The sequence below is a fragment of the Zosterops lateralis genome (assembly GCF_965231275.1).
Source record: "Zosterops lateralis genome assembly, chromosome: 21".
In the NCBI taxonomy this organism is placed as follows: domain Eukaryota; kingdom Metazoa; phylum Chordata; class Aves; order Passeriformes; family Zosteropidae; genus Zosterops; species Zosterops lateralis.
In genome coordinates this window covers 579,436-598,246 of record NC_139781.1, presented here as the reverse complement: position 1 = coordinate 598,246, position 18,811 = coordinate 579,436, and the positions used below count along the sequence as shown (strand labels likewise).

The 18,811-nt window shown below is 46.0% G+C and overlaps 1 protein-coding gene and 1 long non-coding RNA gene across 4 annotated transcripts in view; both read right to left on the bottom strand.

The window, feature by feature from the left end:
- Positions 1-11,501, bottom strand: part of STAG2 (STAG2 cohesin complex component) — a 64,758-nt gene extending 53,257 nt beyond the window's left edge. For 2 of the 3 annotated variants that reach the window (XM_083876530.1, XM_083876532.1), the window contains exon 1: positions 11,386-11,501. The gene's annotated coding sequence lies outside the window, so the exon portion shown is untranslated. Of the gene's footprint in view, positions 1-10,175; positions 10,267-11,385 lie in introns of those variants that run through there. The other variant, XM_083876531.1, reaches the window with a different exon arrangement.
- A 938-nt stretch (positions 11,502-12,439) lies between these two features.
- On the bottom strand, positions 12,440-17,195 carry LOC310917913. The gene is made up of 3 exons (XR_014591521.1): positions 17,033-17,195; positions 14,069-14,252; positions 12,440-12,783 (listed from the first exon to the last, which is right to left on the bottom strand). It is a non-coding gene; the product is annotated as an uncharacterized lncRNA (long non-coding RNA).
- Between the last annotated feature and the right edge of the window lie 1,616 nt (positions 17,196-18,811).

Below are 18,811 nucleotides of genomic sequence, written 5' to 3'. Positions count from 1 at the left end.
GGTAAGTGATACAACACTTCAACTGAAATATTGAGTATATCTGTATTCTTACTGGCCAAAAGCTCCAATATACTCTTTCATGCAGAAGCAGCACACTTTTTACTCCACAGGAATTTAACCCACAGAAAAATACTCTTCAGAGTTTAGCTCCTTAAACCAGTTCACCTGTGGGGTTCAAGTGGCCATAAAGCACAGGCACAGGGCTAAGAACTCAGCCTGTGGTCAGGACACAGAGACAACCACCCAGCAGCAGCACCCACTCATGGAACTGCCTGAGAGTGGGAAGACCCATCTTCAGCAGCTTCAAGAGAGCAGGTATGAAAGGAAGAACACTATGAGTGAGAGAGGAAACTCTGCACATAAAGTTATGTTGAAGAATTACTTAGTTACATAACTGGTCAATTCTGTTCTTTCACATCAGTAAAGTAACTAGTCTCTCCACCAACTACCCTCACAGAAAAAAACATTTTCAATGGATCTATCAGTTTGATTTGTCCCCTCCAAATCCTATTCAAAAAGCCTTTAATGTTTGATAGTTAGGAATCAGAAAACTAAACATTCAAGACAAACAGTCACACCTTTCCAAGTCTGGCAATGTATTCCAAGATTAAGTTTTTACATTAAAGCAGTTACTTACACTGTATGTATCTAATGACTCAATGCCACCATATTCCACAACAGAATAAAAAAGAGAATATGATAGAACTGGACACACAGCCTACTTTTGAAATGCCTCCAGTATTCATCACCATATTCTTACACATTCCTACCCTTCCTTGTTTTTTTGCTCTATTTTCCTTATCATGGTAAACCCATTTCACCTCCTAGGATGCTTAATTCCTTATATACTAACAAATAGTGCTTACTGTAAAGGAACTGAAAAACTTCAGTAAGTGTCTTAAATCCCCAAACTAGCAGGAACATTGAGTCAATCTTGCATCCAGAAGAACCATTAGAATTTTTCCATGCTTCCTTCACTGGAGATAGGGGAAGACTAAGCCCATTTGTAGCATTATGCAAGAATGCATAAATCCTCTCCTGTAAACAAAACTTCTCTAACCAGTTTTGAATGCAAGGTGTGCTTTGCATAGTTCATGGCCCCTTGGCACAGAAAGGAAAACCCTTGAGAATTCAATTTTACAGAGATTTTTACTGCATTTGGGGGTGAATAGGAAGAATCTTAATGAGTCATCTACTGCGTATGAAGAGGAGGACTTCCTATACTTTCTTCCATCCAATGCTACTGAACTGAAAGTGTCCAGAAATGTTTTTGACATTCTTATATCATATTCACGTAAACAATCTGTGTCTTGCCACCTTTGAAAATTTCTGTTTAGCACCAAGTACTGCTCTGAGATACAATCAAACTCTAAGTTAACTTTCATAAAACCACTGTATTGCCGAATAGAAATTGAGCAGTATAATAGAGACAATGCAATGCAGCAAGACAAATAAAATTCCTAAAGGCCGATTTTTTGATTATACCTCAACTGTCAAGCCACAGCTCATCTGCGTACAAAATCTGGTTTGTTTTATAGCAGAGTGGTAATACAGCATACACGGCACTGCATCAGCAATATTTTTAATTGATAAACATTTTTAAATTAATCAAATACTATTATATATCAGTTTTGAAAACACAACTTATCAAAACTAGTTGAATAGAAGCACATGTAATAAAACAAGGACAGCTTAAATGCAGAATATTGAAAATAAATGTAACTGAGTGGGGAAGAAACCCCAAACATTCTCCATTGTTATTGCAGCATTAGCCCTGTTAAAACATTTCTACATTTGGTAAATCAACATGCAAAAGCCAATTTCACCTTTTCTTTAGCCAATTGTTTATTAGGCAAGTAACAACAGACCTATGCAGGGATCCAAGACAGAGCTGTGCAGCTTTCCTTTCTGGTTACCATAGTTTCAAATGAACAGTAGATTTCTAGAAATAATACTTATGAGAAGCAATAAAAATACCACTGCTTAAATATGAAAACTGCAAGAAGAATCATTTTGATTAGTGTATGAATGACACTTAAGTGAACCGGTAAATGCTTAAGAAAGGAAGTTTTATTTGCAAGACTTTGGCAGACACAGTAAGTGAAGCTTGAGCCCAAGACAGAAGAAGGATAAATACAGCACATGGAAAAAGAGAGAAGAGAAAAGCAGGTACCAAAAAGTCACTCAGTAGCCATTTACCTGTCACTTTTCCTAAAATTCACAGCAAAAAAATCACCAGCTCTAAATAGGGGCATTATAGTCCCAAACCTCCAGCATCAAGGGATACTTTCTAAGCATACACTGTGGGGTGAAAATACAGACCTTCACAGGAATTTAGACAACTTTAAAATCCGAAATAAAGAGAAACCTCCCAAAAGGAACCGCCTAGTGTATTGTCAGAGAGACTGTGGAAACTTCATCCTCTGAAACATTCAACACTTGAGGGGTGGCCTTAGAGGACAAGATTGAAGAAGGTTGGATGAGACCTCCAGGGGTCCCTTCCCACCTTAGCAATCCGTGCCCAAGAACACAAATAATTTTTTCACTGTGGCATTACTTCTAGGAAGCAATTGTGCATTCATTACATAAAGCCTTATTTCATGTGGTGTCAAAAGAAACTACTGTGGATTCAACTGTCCATACAGGTACACAAGGAACAATAGAAAATAGTATATATACCCATAAACCAAACTGGAACTTTCCTGCAAGAATATTGTTCCCATCCCAAAATAGTACAGAACAGCCAGGTTTTACGAATTCTTATTTTATTAACCTTAAATTATTAATATGATAGCCTTTCCTTTTCAAATATATTTAGATTGTATTCTTTACCCTAAATCAAAATACAATATATCAATTCTCTTGCCTATTTCCCTGCCACAGGCACAGCTCTGCCATATGATATATAGACTGCAATCACTGGTCATTCTTGTTTTGAAAAAAAAAAGGCTTAGTCTTCCCAGTTTCCTCCCTTGGAAAGAACATCTTAATAACCAGTTCTCTATTTCTAAGAAAATTAGAACTGAAATGACCAGTGGTCAGGATGTACTGTCATCTTACACAAATTAAATTAGTTCACCACCATACCCATGATTATAAAAAAAGTCTTATTCCAGGACTCCTGTCTGACGGTCACCTTCACATTGAAAACCAGACACCTCAAATGCACACCTAAGTTATGAGGCTGTGTTTTTGTTACTATCTACACTGGAGATTTTTGTAACTTCAGTAATCTATATATTTAATTATCCACAGCACATTAATACAGGTAACACGTAAAAAAATGCAGACCTTCAATATTCATACCCTACTCCATACAAATTCTATTTATAATGAACTCTCCTTGCTGGAAGATTACATTCTGACAAAAAAAATCAACTAATTATATCACTTGTTTATTATCTGCTTACTAACACTTGATATGGTCCAAATTTTCAGTTGATCCTTCTTAAGGTATGAACTGAAGCTTTACATAAAGGAATAACAGGTAAATGGCATGAAAGACTGAAAAAGCCTTAGCTTGAACAAGCTCAAATAAGTCTTAGCTTAATTTTATTTGTAAACAAAGTAGAAGCCAATTTTCTGCAAGGAAATTTCTGCAAGTCAATTTGTTGCAAGGAAAGTCTTAAAACTTAGGCTGAAATCCTATGTTCAGTAAAAAGCTGCAGTTCAGCCATAACCAAGAAGTGCAGCATTACCTTCCCCATCAGCAATGCCCAACTCTTTCCAGGCAGTTGACACGGACTAAGAAAGAGGAAAATAACCGCATTAAGTGCTCTTTGCCGTGTGAACACACAAAGAACAGCACACACCCTGGCAGGGAGCACCAGGAGAGCTCATCACAGGGTGCTCACTCCCCGGGACTGAGGTGCCCCTGCAGAGGGCAGGAACCTGAGGGGAGCCTGCAGGTAAGGCCAGGTGTCCTCCACACCACCCACACCTCACCCACTCACTGGCCACGAGCTACGGCACCAAACCTCTGCAGCAACTCCCAAGCCAAATGGGAATGCAACCCCAACTAAATAAAACATGCACACCTAAGCTTTGTTGTTATTTTTTTTAAATAGTCACTAGTTTCAGAAATGTTCTTTGTTTTTTTCCGAAATGTCAGTATATTCAAATTTGTTACTTTTTTAGTAGGAAACCCTGAAATTTCAGCTATAACTCTTATCAATCTAAACCACTGCAGAGATAGCCATTATATGGCAATAGGTACAATCTGAGACCTTTTTCAAAACACAAGCAGAAGTCATCAGCTTGTTCTATCAACACTTGAACAATGGGAACAGATGCAAAAATATTTTCCTCTCTATAGCTACACAGAAGCAGTAACAAAAAATTGCTGCAGAAACCAAAATGATTTCTAGTGTCACTCATATTCCCTTGCTCTAACTGAAATAAAGCATAGAAAAGGAAAACACATGAAAGGTTGTGTAAGGGCAGGACTAATAAGCCATTGACTTCAGAGCCATTTGAAAATAAACCACTCACCTACCGACCAAAAAACTTCACAAAAAACCCAAAACTCAACCAACACATGTTCTCAGATACTTTTTTTGGTAGGTATTGTGATCAGCTTCTCAATCACAGATCACAAACTACTCAGCTCTGTATGCCAATCTTCTTACATCTACTCCCTCTTCTGATCGCATTCTTTTACAAAAATAAGCCTTCCAAAGGCAGAAATCACAGCTAGCTACACAATTAAAAAAAAAAAAAAAAAAAAAAAAAAAAAAAAAGTGCAGAATAGACAACAATGAAGTATATACCTGGACAAAGCAGCTATTGGACAAATTATTTTCCCTCTCGAGCCACAGCAAGACAAGGTGTCTGCCCACAAATACAGCCCTACATGTCCTTCATTCCTGACTCAAACTGGAATAAAGTTTAAATAGAGACTAGTCCTGGGCTCATCCATGCAAATCTGTAGCCAGTAAAGGCTAGGAAAAGCCAGCTGCCACATGAAAACCACAGAGGTACCCTGGAGGATCAAATTTTCCCACATTCCTATCTCCAAAATTGGGTGCCAGATCTCAAAAAATGTTTGTGAAAGAAATATTTCCCCTTCCCTCTTCTCTATCCAAGATCTTATCGATCTAGGACAATTAAACAGTGGAAAACTTGGAAATACAGAGATACTAAAAACTGATTGATTATTCTGTGAAATAATGGCATGGCATAACCCATCAAATCTAGGTTTCTGGTCTAGTCTCAGTGATCTCACCCATCAAACTGACAGAGTCAAGAAAAAAAAGAACACAGTTTATGTGTTGATATCCTAACACTGAAACACCTTTCCTTAAGACAAGTTTCCCAACATCAACAAACCAGCACTGGTCCTACAGCTGCCTATGATGATCTAAACGAGGGTCACCCTCAGAGGTTTCCCTTACTTTGTATTTATTCTCACCAAAAATTAATTTCCAACTTTACCAAATTTTTATAAATGCCAAGATGAGAATACTTAAGGAAAACAAATTCTAGTTAAAACACTATATGATTAAAACTACAATTTTACCTTTGTACTCTCAAAATGAGTATAGCACACTTGAGTAAATATCCAACCTTGTCAGAAGCACATGAGATCCCAAGGCTTACCCTTAACCCACAAAGACGCAGAACTTTTTGAAAGCACTTTAATTTTTTTTTCTAATATAAAAAGCCAACTGAATTCCCTGCAGGAAATTTCCAATAGGAAAGCTGCTGAGGGCATGGCAGAGCTCAGCGGGTTCCGTGTTCCAAACCGCGTTTGGGAGCCCGGAAAGGCTCTGCCCCGCGGCCGGCGCGCCCCCTGCGGCCCGGGGGCGGCACTGCAGGGCCGCGGACCGGCCCGGGGCGGGAGCGGCGCGGCGCGGCCCGGAGCGCCCCGAACCCCGGGCCCCGAACCCTGAACCCCGAGCCGGGCCCCGAACCCCGGGCCGGGCCGTTCCGTGCGGGGGCACGGCACAGGAGGGAGCGCCTGCCGCCCCTAACCCGGGCCCTTCACCCGCCCGCAGCCCCGGGCCGGGCCGTGCGGGGGCACAGCACAGGAGGGGCAGCACCGCAGGCAGGCGGGGTCACCACACCGCAGGACCGCCGCTGCCAATAACCCGGGAACCGTGGGACCTTCAATTCCCGTTTTTACTGAGCCTTTGAGTTTAAACGGGGAGTTCAGCTGAAACGCCGGATGGTATTGAATCTAAACCACAGCTATAGGCTATGTCACCATTTACGTTTTTGTGATGCACATGAAAGACAGCTCTCTCCATTCCTCCATACATTTGTAAAGTGCAAGCTTTTTTTTTTTTTTTTTTTTTTTTTTTTTTTTTTTTTTTTTTAACCTAAAACTCCAATTCCTTGCTCACCTCTGTTTCCCAAGGACTAGATTACTGCTCTCTTCTTTGTCGATGATCCTCATACAAGATTAAGTTTTCAGAATATGAATGTTTTACGTGATACTGAGAAAGAGAGCAAAGCTTTTATTTAAGAGTATTAAACTGGTATGTTGATGGCTGCTATCAATCACTTCTTTCCATGACAAAACAAGTACTGAACCAGATGAAGCTCTTGGAAGTTTTCACATCTCCCTGACAGAGACCAAATCGACAACATATTCCTCTTTCCAGTAGGTTTTCTTAATTACACACATCAACAGAAGAACAAAGAGAAAAAGGGAGGAAAAACCAACCAACCAACAAGCACAAAACAAAACAACATCCACCACCAAAACCCAACAGTACCATTTTGGAAATTCACACCCACAATATTCTCCTAAGTTTTCGAATTAGTCAGAGAAGAAATGGCCACTGTAGGCAGAGATCACACTGAGTTGAAAACCTTCTCACCTGACAAAACACAGAATTCCAGTACCGCAACCAACAAGCACAAGTAACAAGCAGAAATATTTGCTTATTACCTGGGATTCATTTGGTGACAATAAGCAACTGAAGTATTTCAAGTTTCTGTAAAACATACAACCTGTTTTTACTGGCGCACAAGTTTCAGAAAAGCTCATCTCTCCTAAAATATAACAACTGAGACAGTAAGACCACAAATGAAAATGACAAACGAGGATTCTGGAATCATTCTAAATTTGAACCGTAAGTGACAAAGAGCAATCTAATTTTAAGAAGTTCATAAAGCTTTGATATGCCAACATAATTTCATGACTTAACTAAGTCTAACACAGTTGCTCCCACCACCAAGAGCAGAAACTTTCAAGTGGTTTGTTGCCTGCAGCTATTTTCTACAGGAGACTGCAGTAGCATGTAATATTCAAGAGAAGCTGTCTATATTACTTTCTTTGTTTATAATTCAGTTGCTATTGGTAAGTTTTACCGAGACAAACCTAGAGACTATTTAACTGACAATTCTATTTACACTCCTTCCAAGTGGAAATTATTTTGCTCCAAACATTGAAAGACTTGAACATGTAAAGTTCAAATGTGATATGGATTTATGGAATTTGAGTTAGATTACCAACCAGCTAACTGAATATTCCACTTTAGAAAACGAATGGTATTCAAGTAACATAATGTGTTTTTAAACTAAGTATTTTAACAGTCTATGAGCTAGCAATTTTTTGTCATTCCACAGAACCAAATTTTTTAAAAATATATTCAAATATCACAGAATCCTTGATTTGAACCAACTCAAATTTCAGTTTTCAGTTGCAGAACATCAAGACTTTTATATCTAGAAGAGCTGTACATAAATTTTAACATAACTTCTTAATACAAGTTTAACAAATTCTTACATTACTTATTGACTTTATTCAGCATTATCTTCCTGAAACTGTAAATGCATGAAAAAGCTCCAAAAGCATAACTCTGGCCAAGTACGTAACTTAGAAGTTATCTGAAGGTTAGGAAGTATCAGAGAATGTGGGGATTCACGAGAGTAAGACAGACTTAATTAGTATATCTAGTTTGGTGACTAGGATGCTTTGGAAAGAACAAACAGAACTTTGAGCTCATGAGAAGATGGGATTAGAAATCTGTTTAAGAGAAGAAGATTCAATCAACTCTTTACATGGATATGTTGAAAAATGTATGAGTTGTTTGTATGATCTTTTAACTTAATTATTGTAGTAAAAATTATTAACCTTACTGAAATGGTATATAAGTTCTTGGAAAACCTGAGTAAAATCGGATTCTGATCATGGTCAGTCTCCCCGTCTCTCCTTCAATCGCCGATAACAGAAAAATTAAAGCCTCCCCTATCCCCCAGTTGCATGCCTGTGGGTTTTTTGGTGGGTTATTAGTTGAATTTAAGCTTATACACCAGCCAACCTTAAATTTACCACAGTTAACTTAATACAAACAGCAACAGAAATTCAGGAGTTTGTGTCACAGGTTGCACAAAGTCCACTTGTAAACAACACCATAAAATGTCACTGGTTTTGTCAAGAAGGACCAGCCTATGAGTTACAGAGCAAGATCTATTTGTCAGAGATGGGATTCAATCAATATTTTTCTCCTTTGTATAACTTTGAGGCCTTTATAGTCTTTGATTAATCATAATAGTGTGAGGATTCCAGGACGTTGACCTCCAGGGCTTTCAGCAGAAAAAATACTCATTTTTATGCTAAAAGCAAGGCAGCTCTCCCACCATGTTTCATTTAGTTTCATTTATCATGCCATAAAAGAAAAACTACGTTTACCCAATAAAGAGCTCTATACCAGATCTGTGGTACTGAGTTTGTGACTGGTCACCAGGAAGACAGATCCACAAAATTATGACTTGAGGATAATGAACAAGTGATACCAAGATGACAGAGATTAACGATGGCCAACTGCACAATCACTCGTGGTATTTATTTCTCTGCACCTAATCAACCAGCCTGCACATCATTCAATACCAGATAAATACTCCAAGAATAATAATAAATAGATTACTGATTTAAGGCAAAGAGACTATGAAAAACGGATAAAGTCGTTTCGAATGGTCAAGCTACAAACGAGAAGGTTCACAATCACAAATCGAGACGGAACTGCCAAGAGTTAACAGGGAGACTTAGGCTTGGAGAACACGTCGCTGTAGGAGACGCTGGGAACTCTCATCCCCGGTCATTTAAAACAGCAAAACTCCCGGAGAGCACGAGAGCGACGGAGCAGGGGCTCCGACGGAAGCGACCCTCAGGCGGGTTCCCGGGGACCGGCGGGCGGAGCAGGGGCTCTCGGGGGCTCTGAGGGGCGATCCCGGGGCGGCTTCCCGCGGCCCGGCGGGCGGAACGGGGGCTCTGAGGGGTGATCCCGAGGAGGTTTCCCGCGGCCCGGCGGACGGACGGACGGACGGGCGGGCGGCGCGGAGGCGGCCCCTCCCGCGCAGCCCCGGCCAATGGGCGGCGGGCGCGGCCCCAGCGCGGCGAGCAGGCCCGGCCCGGCGGGGCCGCCGTGACGCACTTGGGCACCCGCCCGCCCGCCCGCCGGGCCACGGCACGGCTCGGCACGGCTCGGCAAGGCCCGGCCCCCCCGCTCCGCAACCACAGCCACAGCCCCGGCTCGGGACACCGGGCACGCCGGGCGGGGCTCGGGAATGGAGAGCTTTCCAGGGGGGCAGCGGCGCTACCCGAGCTGCCAAAAAGTAATTAAAAAATAAAATAAATCGCCAAACAAACAAAAAACCCCAAAACGACGCCGAACCAAACAAGCAACCACCCCACTCGCTCGCAGTAACTCGAATACCGGACTCGGCGGTGATCGAAACTTTGTGTCACCTCCCAACGCCGCATCCCGTGGGAAAACGAGAAAGGAGAGCCGAGCCCGGGCAGTACAATAAATAAATAAATTAAAGCAGCGAAAGAGGCACCCGATCGCTTCCGCGCCCGCTCTCGTCTCGGGGGCGAGGAAAGGAAAAAAAAATAAAAATAATAAAAATGAGGTGGGTGGGTCCCGGATTTGCAGGGGGTACAGGGATTATACAACGCCACCGGACAGAGGAGGGCACGGAGACGGCGCGGGCAGGAGCAGAGCGGTGCGGGCCCAGCTCCGGGGATGGCTCGGGCAGGGAGGGGAATTCCCGGAAAACACGGCCTCCCGGCCCGGCCATCTGCGGCCGCTCAGCCTCTGTCCCTCCGCTCCTAACCACAGCAACAACCGGATCTATCTATAGATATGTTATCTTTTTTTTTTAATGCGTGTAGGGAAAATAAGCGCCCAGAAAAGAGAAACACCGGGAAAGCTGTGGTTTCCTACCTGGGCAGGGTTCAGCTCAGTTCAGTACGTGCCGAGGAGGAGGGGGCAGAAGAGCACTATCTAAAACAAAAGTGGCGCCAAAACCCCCCAGTAAGAAGCTCTCTCCCTCCTCCTCCTCCCGCCGCCCTCCCCCTCCGGGCCGGCAGAGCCCAGCGGGGTTCCCGCAACACGCGGCCCCGGCACCGGCCGGCCCCGGCACCAGTTGGCAAGCGCCCTTTCTTTACTAAAAAAATAAAGGAAGCCGAACGGAAGCGGCCACAACTCTTCCTCTTAGCGGACAGCCGCCGAGGAGCTCGGCCAAAGTCACTCGGAGGGGAAAACTCGACCCACAAAGGCCTTTCCCGAGCTGGCGCCAGGGCAGCGAGGGGAGGCGAGGGGAAGGTGCAGGGCAGTCCCGCCGTCCTCACTGGGGCCGAGGAAGCCCCGCTCCCGCAGCCCTCCTGTGCAGTCACGGGGAAGGGCGGCCAGAGTTGCTTCAGCTCCGGGAAGAGACTGAGGAGACAAACCCGGTCCCTCGGCACTTCCCCGCGCGGGGAACCGGCCGGGAGCGAGCTGGAAGAGCTGGGCTGCTGGGCAGAGCAGGGTACGGGGCCGTGGGGAGCGCTGTCAGGAGAGCGGGTCCCCTGCCCGCGGCCTCTCCCGGCACTGGGCCCCGGGGCTCGGGCAGCCGCCCCTCCATTTTCTGTGCGCGGCCGGCGCTGCCCCAGCGCGGCCCGGCTCGGCCCCGCTCCCCTCGCTCGCCCACCCGAGGGGCCCGGCCCGGCTGGCCCGCACACACACCCCACGCACACAATGCCCGAGTCCTCCATCTTGCCGGCAGCCCCTGCTCGGCACAAGGGGGGAGGAGGAGGAGGAGGAGAAGGCGGTTCTCCATTTTAGCTCGCCGAGCGCCGGGCCCAGCCTGCCCGCGGCCGGCTCTGGGGAGGAGGAAGGGGGCCGGGGCGGAGGGGGGCGGCTTTCGGCGCCCTCTGGCTCTCTCACTGGCGCTCCGCTCGCCTTGGCGCGCCGGGACCGGGGGTGGGAGCGGGGACCGGAATGTTTTCGCGGCTCGGCCCCGCCGTCCTCCATCTTGGCTGCGCGCAGTCCCCCGGCCCGCCGGCCTGGCGCCCCGCGCGGGCCCGGCCCGGCCTCTGCTCCCCGCCCGCCGCGCCCCGCGATCCCGCGTCCCCCGCCAAACTTCCAGAAGCTTCGCCGCCATTTTCTAACTTACCTTGCCCAGCGTCGGCGTAGGCAGCGAGGAGGCCCCGGCGCGCGGCTCCGCTCCCGTATCCCCGGCGCGGCTGGCCGGCCGTGCGCCCGTCCCGTCCCGGCCGGTGCCGGGCTGTGGCGCGGAGGGGGCGCGGGGCGCGGGCGGGTCGGGGTTATTTAATTTGGCGGCGGCGCTGGGGATTGTTTGGGGTGTTCGCTGCTCGGCGGCTCGCGGGCGAATGGAGGGCGCAGGCGCCACCTGGCGGCCGCGCGGCGGGGCCGCTCTCCTGGGCCTGGGGCGACACCTGCCGGCCGCTCCCTGCAGCGCCGCGCCGAGCGGGTAAACAACGGGCGGCGCATGCGCGGGGCGCGGGGCGGGCCGGGAGCGCGCCCGGCGCGGCCTAAAAAGGAGTGGCCGCTCGGATACGGGGCCGGAACAGCCCGGGAACAGCCTCGGCACAGCTCCCCGCATCCTGCGGGGAACGGCTCCTCCACACCGGGCTGGCATTACCCCTCGCACACGGGCCGAGCAGTGCCGCGCCGGGCACGGGGCCGGGCGCTGCCCCTCACACACACACGGCCCGGCCTGTGCCCTTACACACACGCGGCCCCTCTCACACACACACACACACACACACACACACACACACACACACACACACACACACACACACACACGGCCCGGCCTGTGCCCCTCACACGCACACGGCCCGGGCACTGCCCTCGCAGCCCCGCAGCGGCTGGACAGCCCCGCCCGGCCGAGCACGGCCTGACCGAAGGCCCCGCGCTGTTCCAGCCTGGCCCCGCGCTGAGGAAGCCCGCGGGCCGGAGATAAACGTCCGTTCCCCCCGGGTTCAGGGTGCCTTATCTCGGCCCTGCAGGGCAGAGGCGATTTCTGCTGGCACGGATGGCGGCTCGCCCGCTCGGGAGCCTTCCCAAAAACGCTGCTTCTGTCCATCGCCCAGGCTGTTCCTAGTTAAAAGAGCATCTGTGGGATTCCTTTTTTTCTCCTTGAGCCTGAAGCGATCCATATATGCAGTACAGAATTTTTAAACTAACCAGATACACAATTTGTGACGCCTGGGGTTTTTTCCACTTTATTGTGTAATGCTAAGCACATTGCTCATGCTGAATAGTTCCACGTAAGATATTTAGATTAGTCAGCACAATAATAGTTTTGTCCTGGTAATTAGGCTCTAATCACCCTCTTGTGTTTATCCGGTTATAATTTCGGACAGCGTTAGCATAACTAAGCAGTTGCTCAGCCGAGTTACTCTGTCACCTGCCCAACAAAGGCAAGACACTTAAGAGAAGAGTATCCACCAGTTCCACTCTATTCAAAACTTAGATGAGCCATCCCGCAGAGAAAATAACGCTTACAATGGAGACCGCGATCAGATTAGGAGTGTTTAAAATGAAACTAGGAAAAAACAAACAAAAAAAAGACACTAAAAACCAGTGTAATATAAAATGATGACACCTAGGAATTCTAGATACAATCTGTCGGTACATGAGACAGGCTTACCAAAATAAATTACATTCTGTAGCTTGAATTCACATTTCAGAATAGTTTTGCACCTTCTGTCAAGTTCGGGGGAAACAAAAAAGAAAATAAGCAGAAAGACTGCCTTGTAGGGAACACTTTAAAATAGCATCCTGAATGCCCAGTCATACAACTGTGTTCACGGTTTCAATTACAGCTACACGTGCTGATCTTTCATGTTAATCTGATAGCGTCTGGAAATCGTAGAAGAATTGTGCATTTTAAAATCCCACCAAACTAATGTAAGCCTTAGTAATTATCTATATTGTTATAAAACGACAGTACTAGGTGGAAAGGAGCTGGATCCATTTGTGCCTTTCCCTTACAAAGTCAGTTTCTGACTGCTGCCAGATAGACCTTTCCATAAAAATAAACTACAACGTTTTGCCTGCACACAGAATTCCAGTGACGTGTCTTCTGCCCGGGATACAGCAGGGATAACTCACATTACAGCTCCAATCCAAAACTTTGCAGGGTTGTAGCAGTTCGCTGCAGGAGCACAACACGAGGCAGCTCCAGTCAGCTGTGCATGAAATACACGTACAGCACACGTATTTCGTTTTATTCAAAAAATAAACTGTAGTTCCTACCTTGAGCTCACAGCTGAGAGGTTCCAGGTAAATGTGCTTACCCAATGTGAAGAAAACATGACCGTTTTTAAGGTGTGGTTTTGAAGGAATGAGTGTGCAAGGGCTGACAATATCGTGGCAGAGTTCAGCCCCTTTCGAAGGCCGGCTCAGGCCTTGGAAGCCCAGACCCAAAACTTCTAGGTGTCCTGAGGACACAAGTCTCTTTTTTCTGCTTGTGACAAAGCATGGAGCGCTCTGGAGACCAGACTGCAGGTGTAATGCAGTGACATTCCAAACCCCTGGTCACTGAGCCTGCCTAAGAGGATTTCGCACTCTGCGGTTCAGTTTCCTCCCTGGCAGTTGTTTCATTGAGCTGAGTCTGCTCAGCCCCATCTGAGCAGAGCTGTTGCCTCATCGGAGGAGGGAGGTTTATTTTCCGAGGGCCCTTTGATTCCCGGCTGGTTTCTCTGGGCTGTCCCTACAGCAGGAACACTCGGTCAGCACTGCCCCGAGCCCGGGAGGGTTTGTGCTCTGCTCCAGTGACCAGAGACAGGAAATTCCTGAGTCAGCTGAGCCCTGAGAGGATTCCTCACCTTAAACGGGGCCAAACTGTCTCTCGGAAGAGCCTAAATCCTGTATTTTCCTCATGAGGAGATCATGCTTCTGGGACTGAGCCTTCCACGTGGTACAACGGAGGTGATGAAAAGTGGCTTCTCTGCAAGGACACCACTTCTTTCTCAGCCAAGTTCCACAGTGGGTTTCTACCATCGCTTCAGACTTTGGGAAAAAAACAAAGACCATCCCGAAGTTTCTGTATAGTTTTAGCGCACTGGCATCCTTTCCGATACAATGAAAAATGTAAAAGAAAAATAAGAGCTATCTAAGCATTATAAAGAAATAGAGATATTTTAAATTCTGACCTGTCTAGAAAGGATTTATATCTGATAAAAAAGTTCTGTGAAAAACTAGGAGAACGTATGTCACAGGACTATGTAATCTTTCTAAAAAAATCTACTCTTCAGGTGCTTCAAATTCCACCATTTCTGATATTGAGTCCAATTTAGAGGGGATTTAACAAAGACTTTACATGCACTGTTATTATGCTTGATACAAAGAGAGTTTCATGATCAGTCACACAGGAAACTGAGCAAAGAGAGGGCAAATACCAATTCTGTGTCTGAATTAATGGCCAGAGGTTCACCACTAGAGAAGATCAGAATAAACTCAAGCTGCCAGATGGCTGATTCATTTTCCCTGGCAGGAGATTCATACTCATGCTGCTTCTTTTTTTCATGCTTCTTCCTTTTCTTTCTCCTGCAGAATAGGAACCCCCTCTGCAGTTCCATTTCCTCATTTGTATTATTAAAAAACCCAAATAAACAAAACAAAACAACCAATAAAACCCAAGCAACAGCAGCAACAAAAAACCAAACCCACCCACCCCCCAAAAAACCCACTACCCCCCACAATCATTTATTTATTTACAGACTTCTCTTTTGAGACTTGGCAAAAGAAACCAGAATTTGTGTACTGGATTAGTCCCAAGGTGAGGTGGTAGTTTTGATGGCCTGTATTGGCCTGTATATGCCATGACCATACTTTTGTCTGGTGAGATGGGTACAAAGGGGAAAAGAAGTCTTCTCAGTCAAAACTTCTTTCCCAGATTTTTGAATCTGGCTTAGTCACTCCAGGGAAATCTGCTCTAAATCCTTTTGAAGATGAGCTATTACATAAGAAACAAAAATAAAGACCAAAAAATGGGTTACTTTCCCATAATTTGCAGGAGAGAGATTGCACATCAATAGCTCCTTAGGTCTTTTTCTGCTCTGTGAATAATTTCTTCCTTTTTCCATTTATGTAAGTCTCCCTTGTGTGCCCCTATTTCTCGCCAGGTCCCTCCAGAACACCCAACTCATGCCTGAATTTGATTCAGTGAGTTTCTGCCTGCTCCTTCTGTGAAGGAGCACAGAATTACACTTTGTCCTGTACCATGACAAAGGAAGGAAGTTGTATCTGTCCTTCATTATCAGCTCTAAAAATGAACAGAATCCCAGTAAGTCGCAGATGCCTTCCTGCTAATTGCATTATGAGCAGCAGCTTTACTCAGTGCTCTGTGCACTTGTTACCCAAAGCTCATTCCCCTATTTGAGTGAGGTGCTCTTTCCAGGTCTCGTTGAGATAAAAAGTCCCTTAGCCGGGTTCTAAAGTTCCGCCGTGTGCTCCAGTTTCTGGATCTGGGGGAGTTTTGAAAGACACAGGCAAGTACAAATATATTATTTGTATCCTTTGGGTAAGTCCAGGCAGAGGGAGCATGAATCAAGGTCCTTTTTATGAGTCAGGCACTATGGCAGCATCAATGACAAAGTCTGAGGAGGAAGCACAGGAACCAGAGAAACGTGTTTCAAACTGGGTAAGCCAGGTAAGTGGCAGCAAAGAACAGAGTGTGTGACAGAAACAGGGCTGGGCTGAGGAGCTGCCAAGGACTGAAATAAAGTCAAGCAGGCCAAACAGCACCACTGATGCCAAGCAAGGGAAGCAGCTTCAGCTGAGAAACAGCTACAACCCAGTGAAACCAGGCTGTGAAACATCCTGCTCTGGATGTGTAGGGCACCTAACAACCCATCAGGAACACAAACCAGTTCCCATCTGGTTAGAGCTTGTAGGGCTCCAGCCCCCCTGAGACTCTGACATAGGGCCAGAGGGTGCCTGGAGGGGAGGAAGGAGGTTGGCTGGTGGTTGGGTGGGATTAGAGTGGAACTGAGAAACGACATTATTTACCTCAACCTCTGCCTGGGATCATAGAGCAAAACAATTATAAACAACAACGTCAAGTACTTCTGTGTTTAAGCTCTGAGGAAAATCCTCTATCAAATATACAAGACAGCGCTTCTCTGTATGTGCAGGCAAACAAGATTTGGATGATGTACCTTGGTCTGTTCCCCACAAACTACTGAAGCTGTAACTTAGGAGGTTGAAGGGGAAGTCTCAGCAATGGGGAGTTGTTACTAACAGGTAAGGTTAAGGAACAGACAACTCTTTGAGATAAACTTGTAGGGTTTTCTGGGGCCGACCTACCACATTCCCAAGGTCCTCTATATATGTCTGTCCCTAGGACAAGTTTCCTTTGCTTTAGTTTTCACCATCAACCAACTCAAGGTTTCTTTCAGACTGTGTCTCACAAATCACTCCCCTACTGGCAGTTGTGTGTGAGGCTCAAGGCCTTTCTTGCTGCCTGGACTCTGACACAGTGGGTGGTGCAAGCAAAGTGTGATTGTGTCATTGGCTGAGATTAAAGGTTTTTGTAAATGGCAGAATGCATAACAAGTAGCAAGGAGTACAACAGTTTACGACATGTTGGTGGGTTGCACAGATGTTCAAAACCGTTAAGATAAAAATACTCCTTTTAGCCTGTAACCTTCTTTAGTGTGCCAGCAGCTGCGAAGGAAGTATTTTCCCATGCGTGGCAAAGGACACACCTGGATGCTCACCATAAAAACCAAGGACAGCAATTCCCACTGTCACAGCCCAGGGAGTCCCCACTGCTCCATTCCCTGTACCTCTGGTTCCAGCTGTGGGCCTGGCAGAACTGAAGTTTCCAACCTGGAACACGGATCTTCTAAAAGCAGCTATGGAGAAGGGGAGCAGCTCCTTCGGGAGCCACATTGAGGGGCTGGGCCAGCTGCTCTGCACCAACAAGGGGAAGCCGCAGCAGCAGCTCTTGAGGCCTCTCCAGCCCTCTCTGGCATCTGGCCCTGCTGACAGGAGCCAGTCATGCACAGCACAGCGGGAACAGAACAGTGTGTAACAAGGCACTGTTAAATCCTCTGCTGCAGGAAAACAGCCAAGGCCAGGAAAACCTCCAGCCCTCCTTTGCTCCAGGAAGAGCTGACCTTCACACATCAGCTGCTTGAACCTGCGCTCCTCAGAAGGCAGAGCAGATTCTCTCCACGTGGTTCCTGAAGACCACAGCAGCAAAGGTCACTGCCCTGCTAATGCTCCATCCTGGAGAACACCATGGGAGCACCATAGCCACGTGCCTGCATTGACCTCTCTCTACAAATAACACCAAAGACAGTATACACAAGCCATTAGAAAAAAGTTACTGAATACTGGTATTGAACATATTGCACAGCTCCCAGGGCATCTGTGTCCTGCTGCTGACCTCCTTTCCAAAGCCCCTGTGCTCCCACTCTATTCATTGCATCCTTCATTTCTGTCTCTTTAAACACTCACCCCAGTATTAGAGGCCGTGGAATTGCTTCTGTTTCTTTAAGATACTGAAAATCAAAGTAAATTGAAAAAAAAAATCTTCCTCATTCAAGCTGTCAGAATTTGATGACTATGCTAATAATTTTTTCATATTTAGTCTGAATAGAACCCTGATTATGTGGGTTTTTTTTTTTTTAAACCCTAAACCTACAGAGCAGTTATTCTGTCATCTCACTAAAAGGCTTTTAACCCTTTAATGTCCCTAAGTGATTACAATTTGAATTGCTATATACCTGTGTCTTTTATAATATTAATGAAGAATTTCCAGTAAGGAATAGGTATATAAAAATATAAAAGTACACCTTTTGGCAGTTCACCAGCTTTACCATGAAGCAGTCATGCAATGTAGGACAACATGTTTGCTCTCCATTGCAGTGTAGAAGTTCTGTGTGTGACCCACTTCCAGCTTTTCCCAGACAATTTACATACTACATTTACAGCCCACATCCCCTCCCTGCTGAGGTTTAGTTTGGTAACGGTTTAAATGAAATTTGGCCCATCCCTTTCGCAGACAGGACTTTGAGCCTCCTGCCAGGTCTTGCAGCCTGAGCTGGACCCAGCTGATCCCAAGAGCCTCTCACATGGCCCAGGCCAGGCTCAGGTAACCAACCATCTGCTCAGACGGGTCAGCCCCACACGGTGCAGCCGTAACTAAACAAGCTATTTCAGGCGAGACACACCAGCTCAAGGCCAACAACCCTTCTGACTTCCCCTGACACGGACAGACAGCTCTCCCTGGGAGGAAGAATGGAGCTGGGAACAAGGCTATCAGATTGCCAGTCCGTATCTCCTGAAAAATCCCTGCATGCATCAATTATCTCAAATGTTAAACTCCTCACTAAGGCAGAGAAAAGCAAAATAAAACTGAATTCTTTATGAATTTCTAGTCATCATCTATTCCCAAGACCAAATTCAACCATAAAAATAGCAAAACTAATGTTAGATTTCTAATTAGCAAACTTTAATCTATACAAACAATAAATTTTATTTCCTCTTCAATTAATATATATTCATTATCCTTAATAACACTCAGGTTAAATTAATATGTTTAATTACAAAAAAAAAAG